The following is a 15,390-nucleotide window of genomic DNA, read 5'->3' as shown; positions in this document are numbered from 1 at the left end:
TTGCATCTGGAGTTTGTTTTTCCTTATTCCATAAGATTTTTTTTCTGTATTTCTGACAGCTGGGAGGACGGAAATTTCATTCTGTGAACATTGGGGTGTCATTTTCTAAAGATTAAAGATATCCTATCTAATAAAGAGGGGATATGCAAATTGACCATCACTCTGCCACAAAGATGGCAGCTCACAGTCCTCTCAGCCCTGCCATAGTCCCCCAATCCAAGGGGGGGGGGGGGCGCTGAGAGTGGGCAGCGTGAGTGGCCTGGTGCAATGCTTGCTTCTTTGCCATGGCAATGAGGCAAGCGTTCCACCCCAACTGCAAAGGGCCTCTGGCCAGGCCAGACGCGGAACACTTGTTGTTGCAGGCCGGGCTGAGGGATCCCCACCCCCACCCCTGCACAAATTTTGTGCACTGGGCCTCTAGTATAGATATAATTACTGGAATTTATAGTAGTACAGACATTCCAGGATAGCCAATGCCAAGCATCAAGACCTGTATTTCACCAACTAAGGATAGAATGCTCAGAGACTATATGAGGGAAACCCCAAAGCACTTATACAAATTTAATCTGCAAATTTCTAGGCACTTGCCTAGTGATAAAAGTATAGCAACTATATCATATACAGAAGTGTGGGAGGAAGTTTGCCACCCTCAGAGTGTCCCTTCCTTCATCTCTTTCTTCCTTCCTTTTTCTAACCAGCTTTGCAACACTAGAAAGGCAAATAGAAAGAGCAGGAGAACAATATTCATTGAATGTTTATATATTTTATAAAATATATATTTTTATTGATTTCAGAGAGGGAGAGGGAAAGAGAGATAGAAATATTAATGATGAGAGAGAATCACTAATTAGCTTCCTCCTGCACACCCCACACTGGAGATTGAACCTGCAACTCAGGCATGTGCCCTAACTGGGAATCAAACTGTGACCTCCTGGTTCATAGGTCAACACTCAACCACTGAGCCATGCTGGCTGGGTGAATGTTTATATTTTAAACATTATTTAAAATATGTGGGGGAAGTAGTTGAGAAATTCTTGAGAGGCTAATTCTTCCTTTTGTAACCTGGATTATTTTTGAGGCTCTTTATTTTTAATACCCAAAATTTTAGACCTTACTCAAATATTACAGCCAAATAATACATTTTAGGTCAAAAATGACCTAATGCAACCAACTCACTTTTACAGATGAAAATGAGAGAGGGCTACATCTGATTTCACACAGAATAATTACCTGGATAAAAGATGAAGTCAATGTTGGATGTAGCAGAAGTCTGTATAAAAAATGTGGACACTCCAGTGAGAATTATTGCATAAATGTTGTTTGCACATATGTTAGGCATTGTTGTAACCCTATTCCAATTCTCATCATCAAGCCACCAACTTATAGTTCTCAGATGATGTCCCCACTTTGGATTTTTTAAATTATGAAATACCCTGCAAAGTAAAAGTATAAAGTAAAGGTATAAAGTAAAAACCATATACCTACCATCAGGCACAAGGAATAAAACATTAAAACTACAATTAAATGCCTCTATCTACCAACCCCAGGTCCCATTGACTCTCCCTCCCTCTTACAAAGAAAATTTCTATATTAAATTTGAGGTTTGTCATTTTTATTGATAGTGTTGTATTTTCATTCTGTTTAGGCCATAAATAACATATAATATTGGTTTGCATGTTTTAAGCAATACAAATGGAATCATGCACTATGGATGCTTGAACAACTTGCTTTTTATCCTTCAATACAGTGCTTGTGAAACTCACCTGTGTTGATATGTGTACTATTTTATTCACTTTTGCTTCAGTGGAATATTTCATTGCATGAATTATATCAATATTTTATATTTTTAATGCCTTGTGCTGTCATCTGCTTTTGTTTTTACCTTTTATGCTTTCCAATTTTTTTTTTATATAACAACACTGCAGTGTACAGTTTCAGGCCCAAGTGGTTGAGCATCTCTACACTGAGCACTGTTATTACTGGGCCATAGGATATATACAATTTTAACTGCACTAGATACTGTTAATTGATCTACAACGTAGTTAGCCCATAACTGTATACTCCACAAGCACTGGATGAGGGCTCCTAGTTTTGATTTTCTGGCAGTGCTCTAGAAAAATCTCTTTAGCAAAGTCTAGCCACCAAATCACTTAATGAGAATTATAATGAATGGCATTCTTATGGTATAAAATGTAACTCGATGCTTCACTGCTACAGTTGGATCATACAGTTTCTGAACCTTTGAAGGAAAGATAAGTTGGGTAGGTTATTGGAGTGTGGATACTTTTAAAATTCCAAAAGCATTTTACAAGTAGGATATAAATGTAATGATAGTAGTTGAGGCCAGAGGGATAACATTTACAGAATAGTTTTAGAGATGGATTATGACTAAGGCAGTAGGTATAGAATTAAAAATACCCATGCTGAGTGTTAGGCATTAAATTTAATGGTTGAATCAAACTCACCAAATGTAAATACTTTTTAAGAAAAAACAAAGAAGAAAGGGATAAAACTGCCCATGAGTGAAAGTGAAAGAACTGTCTGGTTTGTGTTGAATGGGATTCAAGTCTGATAGGCATCTACCCAGACTATGAAAATTAAAAGGTAATGGCCCATTTAATTCTTTTTGATTAAAATTGATGTGTATTTCTGATGTCTGGCAATTGTATATGTAAATCACAGCACAAAACCAGCCCTCAGGTGCATGAGGGAGAAAAGTCAATCCCTTTGTTTATTTTTTTCATTCTCTTGTTCAAAAAAATTCTATTTGTTGAGAACTTTCTAGGTGTTTGTTACTTAAGCAGGCATAATGATTGGCCTGAGGATATCTCTGTGCATGTGAAAATTGATACTAGTAAGCACATACTGTTTTCTTGAATGCAGATCTCTACTATAGGTCTCTGTGTCCTGAAATATCTCCTTATTAGAGGGTTGATATTGCTATTGGCTGAATGAGGAAGAGAAACAGGGATGAAAAACCTCAGAAATCAAAGGACACAATCATGTAGGGATCTGTGGAAGCGAGCCTGCAACATGACCTCTAATGACTCTTGCCTTCTGATATTGACATCCTGTATCCCCTCTCACATTGAATAGGGCTGAAGAGTAACAGACAGCACATTGAGAATAAAGATGTGTGACTCCTGAAGCTAGGTCATAGTAGACATTGCAGCTTCAGTGTGCTCTCTTGGTTCACTGGCTCTTGGAGAACCTGGCTGTCATATTGTGGACACTCAAGCAGTCATTCAGAGAGACCCATATGGCAAAGAACTGAGCCCTCTTGTCAATATCCAGTCCCTATAAGGTGGCCATGTAACTGGACCACCCTGGAATTGGATCCTCCAGCCACAGTCAACTCTACAGATGACTGTGGCCAATATTTTGATTATAACCTCATGAGTCTCTGAGCCAGAACCACTCATGTAAGCTGGTTCTGAGTTCCTGATCCATAGAAAGTATATAAGCTAATAGATGTTATTGGTGCTTTAGGCTAAGTTTTGAAGCAATTTGTTATAAAGCAATAGATAACTAATTCAGGGTTAGAAAGAGGAAATAAGAGCAACTCTCATCCTTCCTTTCTCTAAAACTCTAATAAATGCTTCTCTTTATTTTTATTTAAAGAATTATAACAGTGTCCCAGACTGGAAAACATCTAAGATACTTACCTCAATAAAAACTTGGTATAGTAAAAAAAAATCACCTAAAATGAGTTTTTTTCACACACTTACGCAACAGATATTTACTGAGCATACTATATGTCAGATACTGTGCTTAACTTAGATAACTACAAGAGTAGACAAGATAGCCATGAATGCTGCCTCCTGGAATTTACACCATAATAAGTGAAATGCATGACAATCAAGTAGCTAAACAATTCAAATTCTTATAAATGCCATTAGTCCACCAAACGAAATGTTGCACTGTGGAATGGAGGGAATAGAATATACGTTAGGTAGTGTGAGAGGGAAGGCCTCTCTGAGGAGACGATCTGAACTAAGACTTGAAGGAAAGGGGGAAAAAAGGTGAGAAGGGCAGCCCAGGAAGAGAGAACAGCATATCCTAAGGTCCTGAGATGCAGAGACACCACCACTAAACTGAAGAAGGCCAGAGTGACAGGGTCCAATGTTTGAGGAGGAAAGTAACATGAGATGAGGTGGGAGTTCATCCATTTTATTCTACATTCTAGGAAAACTAGACCATTGTGAGAAGGCACATAAAAATTATTCCACCACATACAAGGCCTGATTTAAAAATTTTAAATATATTTTTTATTGATTTCAGAGAGGAAGAGAGAGATAGAAACATCAATGATGAGAGAGAATTGTCAATTAGCTGACTCCTGCACACCCCCTACTGGGGATGGAGCCCTGACTGGGAATCGAACCGTGATCTCCTGGTTCATAGGTCAATGCTCAACCACAGAACCACACCAGCCAGGCATAAGGCCTGCTTTAGATAGCCCTCTACTTCACACTTAAAGAAATATAATTTGCGGAAACAAATGGGATCAAACTCGAGCACTCAGAACCTACCGGCTCCTCACTCCTCCAACCTCCAAACCAAGGTCTCCCTTTGCCAGCATATCTTGGATTTGTTGACTTGAAATATCAAGGCCCAGCACCACGGACATTTTCCACACACCTGTGATGGCGGAGTCCAGTCCTGAAGTTGGAGAAACGTACACAAACATGTATACATCTCAGAAGACTAAATCGGAGGGGAAAACTCAAGGCACATTGGACTTAACAGCTACTGGAGACATTAAAAAGGTTTAGTTGGAAAGTTTCTGGCCCTTCTCAGGGGACTATGTGACAGCTTTGGATTTCGAAGACCGACTTTCCGGAGTGTTCGGACTTAAAATTCTGCCTCTGTGCAAGACCTTTCAGAGTCTGTTTGCCGAAGACGGAGACTGTGCAATGTAAAGCCCCGAAGTCACACAGTAGCACGGCTGGCTGGCCAGGTGCTGAGGGGCCTCGTGCTATTTACTTAGCCATGTCCTAATGCCCTTTCCAATCCCACATTCATTCTTGCCTCAGAAGATTATTGAAATGGGGCTTCTGAGAGATATACCATCTATTTCAACAAACAGCAATCTCATTCTTCCTTTTCACAGTCCGGGGAAGGGAAAAAAAATCACCTGCCAGCTGGTACACGGGCTGTGCGGCTGGAGCTACAAGAGTCCTAACTGCCAAAGGGGCACCGAGGGGATTGGATTGCATACAGTGCGGATGTGTCAGAAGAAACATTTTATGAGGGGCTTACTCTGTTCATTTGAAACAGTGCGGCGCGAACCGTCCCACGGGGCTCACTCCAGGGCAGACAACGTTTTCACTCTGTGAAGAATCCCACTTGATGAGAATCAATACACGCGCTTGGTCTGGACTACAAATAGTTCATTACCAGCGGAGAAAAGAGCCTGGGCATCCCATTCTGCCTTTTCCCCAGCTTTTATGGTCCCGACTTCCTCCATAGGAGAAGAGCCCACAATTATTTGATGTCCAAGAATGAATCAGGCAATTAAAAAACTAGAAATCTCACGAGGACATTTATAATGACATTATACAATTGTACGCCTGAACCCTATATCATTTTATGAACCAATGTCACCCCAATAAATTCAATTTTTAAAAAAAATGTGTAATTAGAGAAAAACAGGTGTCTCGCGTTTTTTTTAGATCCTGGTGCCGGTTTACAGCAAGACAAGCGTGCCCTTGGTGCTGTCCCGGCTCTAGAACTCCTCCCACCCCACAGAGGCCGCCGCTCCTTTGGGAATGCTCAGCGTGCCACAGTGTGGCCTCCGGAGACACGGATACTCTCCTGGGCCCGAATTAGAAAACCTTGACCGGGACAAGGAGGAGCAGATGCACTGTCAGCCCGGGCTATTCTTGTCTCTGCAGTTGCTGCCCGTCTCCGGAATGAAGACAGCCACCCTCCTGCTCTCTGAGTCCCTTACAGTAAGTCCCTTTGAGTCCATCCACTGTCATTCCTTTTACTTTGGAGGGAAGTCGTGTGTCGTTTCCTTATGGAAGTTTTTATTCAAGTGTGACTTACATTCAGAAAAGTGCAGAAATCTTAAGTGTACAGCGTGCGAACTACCCCAAAGTGAACGTTATTTGTGCAACCACCCTCGCTAGCCCACCCTCCTCTAGCCACCGTCATGTCTTCTAACGCCATCATTAGTTTCCCTTGGTTTTGAACTTTAGAAAAATGGAATCATATCTGAGTTCTTTAGCTCAACACTGTGTGAGATTGATCCACGTGATTAGAGGAGCCGAGGTAGCATCTACACCCCGTGCCCTTCTGTGCCACTGTCCGGGATTTTCTGTCCCTCTCATACTCCCTTCTTGCCAGAATCACATACTACAGGACCAGAATGACACTATGAAGCAAGCCCTGAGCAATTTTAATCACTATAAATGCCCCTCCTTGAGAAACCTTATACTTCCCACCGCCAAGGGAAGTAAAGAATCACACTGACTCCTTTTCCACCGGCTCGCCATTTCCCTCGGAAGACGAGACTCCTGAGCACTGGCCATGCTTGCCTGGGACGTTGTGTGACCTCTAACAAGGTAACTAAGACCAGAGGAGAAAAATAATACCGGTCTCCTACCTACACACAGATGAGATGTATTGAGTGCTGAAGAAATAATTCAACTTAAAAATTTAGTGATGAAAGAAGTGCAAATAACCCCAAAAAAGAAAGAAAAAAAAAACTTTATTATCTACTTTTAGTCTCTTAGCAAGCTTGGACTTAAACTATTCTTTTTAAATTTATTTTATTTTATTTTTTCTATCACTATTTATCCCCTCTATGTCCTCTCCCACCTCCATCCGCTCACCCTGCCATCACCACACTGTTGTCCATGAGTTCTCTCTCTCTCTCTCTCTCTCTCTCTCTCTCTCTCTCTCTCTCTCTCTCTTTCTGTTTTGCTTAATCCCTTTACCACACCTCAACATCCTCTCCCTTTGAGTTGTCTGCCTGCTCTCTATGAGTCTGTCCCTATTTTGCTTAGTAGTTCAGTTTGTTCATTAAATTCCAGACATGAGTGAAATCATATGGTACTTGTCTTTCTCTGACTAGCTTATTTCACTTAGCATAACGTTCACCAGGTCTACCCATGCTGTCCCAAAGAATAAAATTTTCTTCCTTTTTATGGCAGGGTAGTATTCCATTGTGTAAATATACTCTTTTATCCACTCATCTACTGATGGACACTTGGATTGCTTCCAAATCGTGGCTATTGTAAATAGCAATGAACTAGGGGTACATATATTCTTTCAAGTTAGTGTTTCAAATTTCTTGGGATAAATATCAAAGTATACTACAAGGCTATAGTAATCAAAACAACATGGTGCTGGCATAAAAACAGACATATAGATCAATGGAACAGAATAGAGAGCCCTAAAATAAATCCACGCCTTTATAGTCCGTTAATATTTGACAAAGGAGGCAAAAACATACGATGGACTGAAGATAATCTATTCAATAAATGGTGTTAAGAAAATTGGACAGATATGTGCAAAAAAAAAAAACAAAACTAAACCACCTTCTTGTACCACACACATGAATAAACTAAAAAATGGATTAAAGACTTACATGTTAGACTCAAAACCATAAAAATCCCAGAAGAAAAAAACATAGGCACTAAAATCTAGGACATTTCTCATAGCAATATTTTTTTCTGATATATTCTCGGGCAAAAAAATAAAAGAAAAAGTAAACAAATGGGACTATAACGCACTAAAGAGTTTTTGCACGGCAAAGGAAACCATCAACAAGATGAAAAGACAACCCACTGAATGGGAGGACATTCGCCAACGTTACATCTGATAATGGGTTAATATCCAAAATTTATAAAGAAATTATAAAACTCAACACCAAAAAAAATCTTATTAAAAAAAGGGCAAAAGACACTTCTCCAAAGAGGACACACAGATGGCCAATAGACATATGAAAAGATGCTCAAAGTCACTAGTCATTAGAGAAATGCAAATTAAAACCACAATGAGATATCACCTCACATCTGTCAGAATGGCTACCATCAATAAATCAACAAACAACAAATGTTGGCAAGGATGTGGAGAAAAGGGGACCCTTGTGCACTGCTGGTGGGAATGCAGGATGGATGCAGCCACTGTGGAGTTACCTCAAAAAATTAAAAATGAAACTGCCTTATGACCCAGTGATTCCACTTCTGGGAACACCCAACTATTTTTTTAAAATATATTTTTATTGATTTCAAAGAGGAAGGGAGAGGAAGAGAGAGATAGAAACATCAATGATGAGAGGGAATCATGGATTGGCTGCCTCCTGCACATTGGACTGAACCTGCAACCCAGGCATGTGCCCTTGACTGGAATCGAACCTGGGACCCTTCGGTCCACAGGCCGACACTCTATCCACTGAGCCAAACCAGCTAGGGCTTAAGAGAAAATAGTTTACAACATTTCAGCACACTTTTGGAGTATCTCATAATCCCCAGTTGGTAAGTTATTTATTTTAACTTAAATAAATAAAATCTTTTCACTCATCCCTGTTAGCCTCACACTAAGAACTAATGATTATTCTCTTAATAGTTAAACTTTACATAGTGAAAATTGTTTTTAAGCCCCCATTTTCTCTTACTTTAACTAAATATAATGCCAAAGCTTTTATCTTTTCAGAATGGATTCTACTCACATAAAAAACACCCAAACCTGGAGAGAATTTTCATAGGGGTTTATTTGATGACATATGCTGGGGAGCAAGATCTCAAATGTTCTGGAGAATAACAGTTTCGTAGTTTTTTATGTGTTTGAATTAAGGGTGGAAAATACGGAAGATCACATGGAGGTGGGAGAAAGCAAAGCGGGGATTGCATTGCAGGATAGTTAACAAGACTATGTGCTCCCTGGAGAGTGGTTGCTGCTTATTTCAAGGGTGTGTAGATGTATGTGCACCAAACAATCAATGGGGTTTGCTTAAGGCAAAGATAAACCTTTTATTAAAGAAATTATATGCCTGAGGCTTAACTACTGACCATGACCTGCCCAGTTATGAATTTATGATCAGATCACCCTGTAAGGTTACTTCCCATAGAACCACTATTTTTGCCCACAGTTCTCATAGCCCATTCTCTACTCATTGCCATTCTTCTCCTCTAGCTACTCAAGTTCTTCCTAGCTCTCAAATTTTGGCACTCCAAACTGTCTTGGGTAATTTATTCATAATTGGCCATCACCAAAACCTATAACATTCTTTCATTTATTTATTCATCCAGTCAATAAATAAATATTTGTTTGGGGCTTACTATGATCTGGGAGCTTGAGACTCAGCGTAGAGCCAGACAGGTGAGTCCATGATCTCATAGAGCTCACTTCCTATATATATTTGAAAACAAATTAAAAATGTAAAACTTATAAAGGCTACAAAGAAAATAAAACCGAATGCTGGTCTAAAGAATGACCGGAATAGGAGCTGCTTAAGATAGCATGATTGGAGGTCTTTCTGAAGAGGTAACGTTAGGGCTGAAATCAAAATGACCTCAGGGTTTTAAAAAAAAAAATGATCTCAGGAAGCTGCCATCAAAAGGTGTGTGGAAAAGTATTACCGGCAAAGGGTACAGCAGTTACAGGCCCTGACAGGGAAGGTCACTGTGGCTACAGCATCAGCTGCAAAGGGAACAGAGCCCTGAATGCAGACTAGGGAGGCAGTGGGTACCAGATCAAATCCAGCCTGTTGGCTGTCCTTAGGAGTTCCATGGAAAATGATCCCATTAATGAACAGTAAATGCCACAAATGTGGGTCTATCTCTAGTATGTGCCCTCTTCCGCTCTGTGGTTCCCAGTACTCCCAAGGTGTCCCTGCCATTAGCACCTCTGCTAGCATCCTGGTAGTTCTATTCCACCTTAATGCCCCTCTTCTTCTGAACGGTAACCTTGAAGTGGGTCATTTTTTACAAGCCAAGATTTAATTCTGTCATAACTGAAGGGCTGAGGTGCAACCCTCCCATAGTTTCTCACATGTTAATTATTCTTCCTTCAGCCAATAGGAAGCAATGGTTAAGAGCTTAGGCTTTAGATTGCATCAAAACCAGGTTCTGTTTCTGTTTTTTGACACTTATGCTGTAACTAGAGCAATACTTTACCTTTCTGAGTCTTTTGATCTGAAAATTATACATTTACCTCAGAGTTGTAAGGATTAATGAAGATCATGCACATTAACCTTCAATGGATGGCCATTAATAATAACGATGCTATTCAAAAAGCAAAAACCACAGAACTTTGCAGCACAAAGAAATGTTTGTTCTTACCTCATACATTCCTCTCATTTTATATTCAAGTCTCTCTGAAGCTAAAATAATTTGTCAATGATCACAGAGTCAGGTCAGTGAGAAGTAAACCAGATTTCTCTAGTCAACATTCTTACTGAGGAATAATTCAACCATTCACCACTTGCTTTAGATTTGAGGTTGGGCTTTATGAGCTACATAATCATTATCTGAGTAAATCACAAATACAGTCTGATTCTTGCTGGGGAAAATTGTGACTGGAACAGTGTGTGGCTTAATAAATGCTATGTATTAGGCTTGACAGATTCAGAACCAGGAACTATACTTTTCATTCAATTTGTTAAGTGGGAAAGTCAATAAAAAGATGTGATTTCCATGTAGGTCTCATCCACCAAATGGGGATTGTAATTTAAAGACAAAGCTCAGACAAGGAAATAAATTTCAGGTGATAGAAGAGCTTGGGTAAGCAAATTATTGGGCATAGTGGGTATGTTAACTTCGGACTAAAGTCTAAGGAAGCAGCTGTTAGGGCATGTAATTATGTGAAACCTGCCAACTACCAGGAAAGGGTCTTCTTCTAAGCTGAAATGGCAGCTGAAAGCGGGTGTCCACTTCACCTCAAGTAATTATTTTCATGGCACTTGGTTTGTTTTCTTTGTATTGCTTCTGACAACTTGAAATCATTTCATGTGATTGATTACTATCTTTCACAGCCCCCAGTTTCCAACAGAACTTTAAGAGACCAGAAATCAAATCTATCTTATACATCTAGTAACCCCAATGCCTATTATAACATAGCCCAGCATATAATAGGTGGCCAATATGTGTGGAATAAGTAAATCCCTGTGGTTGCCTAGGAAGTGGTTAAGCATGTTAGGCTGTGATAAGGCCCAGTGAAATGAAGGGGAAATACTAGTTAATCTCATTTCCTGAGCCCCATCTCCCAAAAAAGGAAACAAGTATTTTATCTTAGCCAAAAAGATCCTAAAACCTATCATATAAGATACAGGTTAATGTGTGTCAAATCATGGGTGGAAAACCCACAATGAAATTAGAAGGTAGACTATAAAGAGCCATCTTTAGTAATGAATTTGTCCCTTCTCGGCCATTCTCCTGGACTTTGGCAAGCATTTTTTAAAAAGCTTCTACAGCAAATGGTACAGTTAAGCATGAAGAACACTTGGAAGATCTGGGCACGGAGTGTATCAGCTGTCACTAAGAACATGATTCCTCAGCTGTTGCCCGTCCTTCTCCTTAGAAGTCACTCTTGTCACACAGTCCTTCAAAAAGGAGGGGTCAAGAGAGAAATTTCATTTTGATTATCACATAAAATGACTCAAGATCATAGTTTCAGAAAGCTACTAAATTCTTCTTTCTACGCACATAATTTTAATAATGCATAGCTAATTGACACACTCATTCTGCCCAACAGGAAAATCAGTTTTTAAAAGGCCACAAGGTCTCAGTGCTGTAAATTGTAAAGATTTTGAGAAGTTCTTTCTATAATATACCTGATCAAAACACAAAAACTAGTGGCTAAGTAGGAATGCGATCTTATACCTCATTTCTTTGAAGTTTCAGGGAGAATTCTTTTTAGTTCTTGGGGGGTTTTTATATATTTTTTTTCTTTGAGGAAATTTTAGGTTTGCAGAGCAGTTGAGAAGAAAGTTTCCAGTTTCCTCTATAGTTTGCATCTTACTTTAGTATGGTACATTTGTCACAACTAATGAACCAATATTGATACATTATTCTTAGCTAAAGGCCATGCTTTATTCAGATTTCCTTACTTTTTACCTAATGTCCATTTTTTATTCCAGAATTCCACCCAGAACAGCACATTACATTTACTCTTCATGTTTCCTCAGGCTCCTCTAGGCTGTGACAGTTCTCAGACTTCTTAAATTTTTTATTTTATTTTAGAGAGATTAAAGGAGAGGAGAGAGAGAGAGAAAGAGAGAGAGAGAGAGATCAATCAGCTACCTCCCGAACACATCCCAACCAGGGATCAAACCCACAGCTGGTTTTGTGTCCTGACTAGGAATTGAACCCACTACCTATTAGTGTACAGACAACACTCCAACTAACTGAGCCGCACCGACAAGGGCACCACGAAAATTTTTAACTGCTTGTCAGTATTTTGTGGAATGCCCCTCGATTTGGCTTTGACCTGTTTTTTGTTGGAGTTTTTTTTTGTTGTTGTTGTTTTTGCATGATTGGACTAGGTTATGGGTTTAGGAGAGGAGCCTGACAAGAACTACCTCAGCCACATGGTCAAGGTTAAAATCAACAATAATATGCTGGTGGCATGTACCCTTCCTATGATATGAATGGCACTCTACCTTTGTGTTTCTACTTTTCAAGTAGAAAATTCTACATCAGCACATTTCCTTCTGTGAAGTCATAAATCGTGATATATATTTGGTAACATTAAAGGATTTAGAAATATAGCAAGATCAAGCCATTTTCCCCCTAAATATGAAAAATAAATGTGTTCCTATTTAGAATTTTTGCCTTGGAACACAAAACTCTTTTATCTGCAAACCTGTCATGGGTCTTAAGAGATTTCTGCATGTGGAACAAAGTATTGATACAGGCTGCGAGCTAGAGTAAGAACATATCCACCATGCAATAATTGCAGGAAAACCCCATGTACCCTTTGATAATCCAAAAGAAAGGAAACTTTTGGACAAATTTCTGCTAATTACAAAAATAGCGTATATATGATAAAACATGGCATTATTTTTAAATTCTTCTCTAATTATTTAAATTGGAGACAAAGACTATACTTAGATAAAATATGCTCAGATTCTCGTGACTATCTTAGATGTAAGAAATGAGTATCAGCAGCTAATTTAGGTCACAACTAATTTAGGTTCTGGGTATAAGGCAGCATGGGGGAGGAAGCTCATCAAAAAGCTTCTCCTACACATCTTATCTAATAAAGAGGGAATATGCTAATTGACCCTCATGCTGTCGCAAAGATGGCGGCGCCCACAGCCAATTAGGAGGGAACATGCTAATTGCCCCCCACTCAAAGATGGCGGCACCCACAGCCAATAAGGAGGGAACATGCTAATTGACTGCCACGCCCTCAAAGATGCAGTGCCCACAACCACAAGATGGCCAGCAGGGGAGGGCAGTTAGGGGCAACCAGGCCAGCAAGGAAGGGCAGTTGGGGGCAACCGGGCCATCAGGGGAGGGCAGTTGGGAGCAATCGGGCCAGCAGGGGAGGGCAGTTGAGGGAAATCAGGCCGGCAGGGGAGCAGTTAGGCATCAATCAGGTTGGCAGGGGAGTGGTTAGGGGGTGATCAGACTGGCAGGCAGAAGCAGTTAGGGGCAAGCAGGCAGGCGAGCGGTTGGGAGCCAGGAGTCCACAGGGATCAGGCCTAAACCAGCAGTCGGACATCCCCCAAGGGGTCGCAGATTGGAGAGGGTGCAGGCTGGGCTGACGGACACCCCACCCCCAGGGCATGAATTTTGTGCACTAGGCCTCTAGTATATGGATAAAATAATACAGCAGATCAGGCCACCATATGAGATAAGGAGACCAGGGATCAGTTGTGACCTGCTAATATGACAGTCTTAATCTCTCAATGGTACTACTGAAAGGAATAATGACCTCCAAGTTGGAGAATGCTTTTATATCAGACCAAAAGAAAATAGCTAATGAATCTATATCATTAAACACAACTATATTCAACAATTAGAATATATATGTGTATACATATATATACTTATGCATATATATTTATATACATAAATGTATTTATGTATATGTGTATATATGCTCTTATATATGTAATGAATAAATATGACTCTTTTAAAATCTCAAATTAACTACTGTTTGTTTATTAATTAACACCTACTCATTAATTAATCTGAAAGAACAGAAGTAAGGATAGTACATTGGTTATTCTTACCAATATGCTTTTTTTAAAGACATGTTTTGATTGATTTCAGAGAGAGAGGAAGGGAGAGGGAGAAATAGAAACATTAATAATGAGAGGAAATCATTGATCAGCTACCTCCTACATGATCCCTACTGGGGATCCAGCCTGAAACCAGGCATGTGCTCTGACCAGGAATTAATCCGGAAACCTTTCGGTGGTGCACAGGACGACACTCAACCAACAGAGCCACTCCTGCTGGGCATTCTTATGCTTCTTAAAATGAGAGTCTAGCCTTGCAAACTGAGGACCCCAAGGACAGAAAAGAAACCTGTTACTCACCCAAAGAAACTTACACCAGAGTGATAATTAAAGTCCTTTTCTCTTTTTATTTCTCTGGCCGCTTAGGTTAATTTAAGAATTTATCTTATCTCCTTAGTATGGATAAAAAATGTAGGTGATAAATAAATAATCAGACTTTATGCCATTTAGGAAATAAAATGGGTGTCTACTTTGAAAGTCACTGCTAAAAAGAAGTTATTTGACAAGAAGGTAAATCTTGCTGTCCTTTCCATTCCATTTGATATTTTTCATTGAATTATAGAAAGAAAACTAAGTTATAAAAAGTATGTTTAAATTATTTTTCTTTAGCATCCAGTTTAAGAGAGAGGGTGAGAGAGAGAGAGAGAGAGAGAGAGAGAGAGAGAGCGAGAGAGAGAGGTTGTGCTCCCTAGAAAGGAAACCAGTTGAAGACTTGATGGGCTCTCCTTATACGTCTGCTTTTTATTTTTAAACATCAGTCCTCTTTGCTGACCAACATATTCCTGCGAGTTATGGCAAGGGGGGAGGAGCATGAGCAAAGGAGCTGGGTGAAAGTTGGTGGCACTCCCTGCCAAAATTCCGAGTTGAAATAGAATCCTTCAGTCCGCTTCTTAGGCATGGCGTGAAGAAAAAAAGATTTACAACTTCAGCAGAATTATAATTCCACGAAGAAAATAGTATCAGTCAATCAACTTTACTATCACCAAAGGATCTGAGACTGGCTTGGGCATACGTCTTTCTCTTTTATAGAGGGAGGTGGGGGGAAAAAAAAAAAAAAAAGCAAAGAGGAGTTTAAAAAAATATGATGAAGGCCTGACCCTTGAGACTCCATTTATAGACAGAGTAGGAATGCCGTCCCCCTTGACTAGCGCGCTGTCCAATCCAGCCTCATGTGCGAGGTTCTGTTAGGC

General features: G+C 39.8%; 1 long non-coding RNA gene across 1 annotated transcript in view; it reads right to left on the bottom strand.

The window, feature by feature from the left end:
• Window positions 1-4,628, bottom strand: part of LOC308522066 — a 41,789-nt gene extending 37,161 nt beyond the window's left edge. The window contains exons 1-2 of the long non-coding RNA XR_013996210.1: window positions 4,533-4,628; window positions 1,231-1,270 (exon numbers count right to left, since the gene is read on the bottom strand). This is a non-coding gene — a long non-coding RNA (uncharacterized lncRNA). The remainder of the gene's footprint in view (window positions 1-1,230; window positions 1,271-4,532) is intronic.
• Between the last annotated feature and the right edge of the window lie 10,762 nt (window positions 4,629-15,390).

This window comes from Myotis nattereri, assembly GCF_964212035.1.
Source record: "Myotis nattereri genome assembly, chromosome: 7".
Taxonomy (NCBI): domain Eukaryota; kingdom Metazoa; phylum Chordata; class Mammalia; order Chiroptera; family Vespertilionidae; genus Myotis; species Myotis nattereri.
The sequence above is the reverse complement of the archived record's forward strand: the minus strand, read 5'-3'. Positions and strand labels throughout refer to the sequence as shown.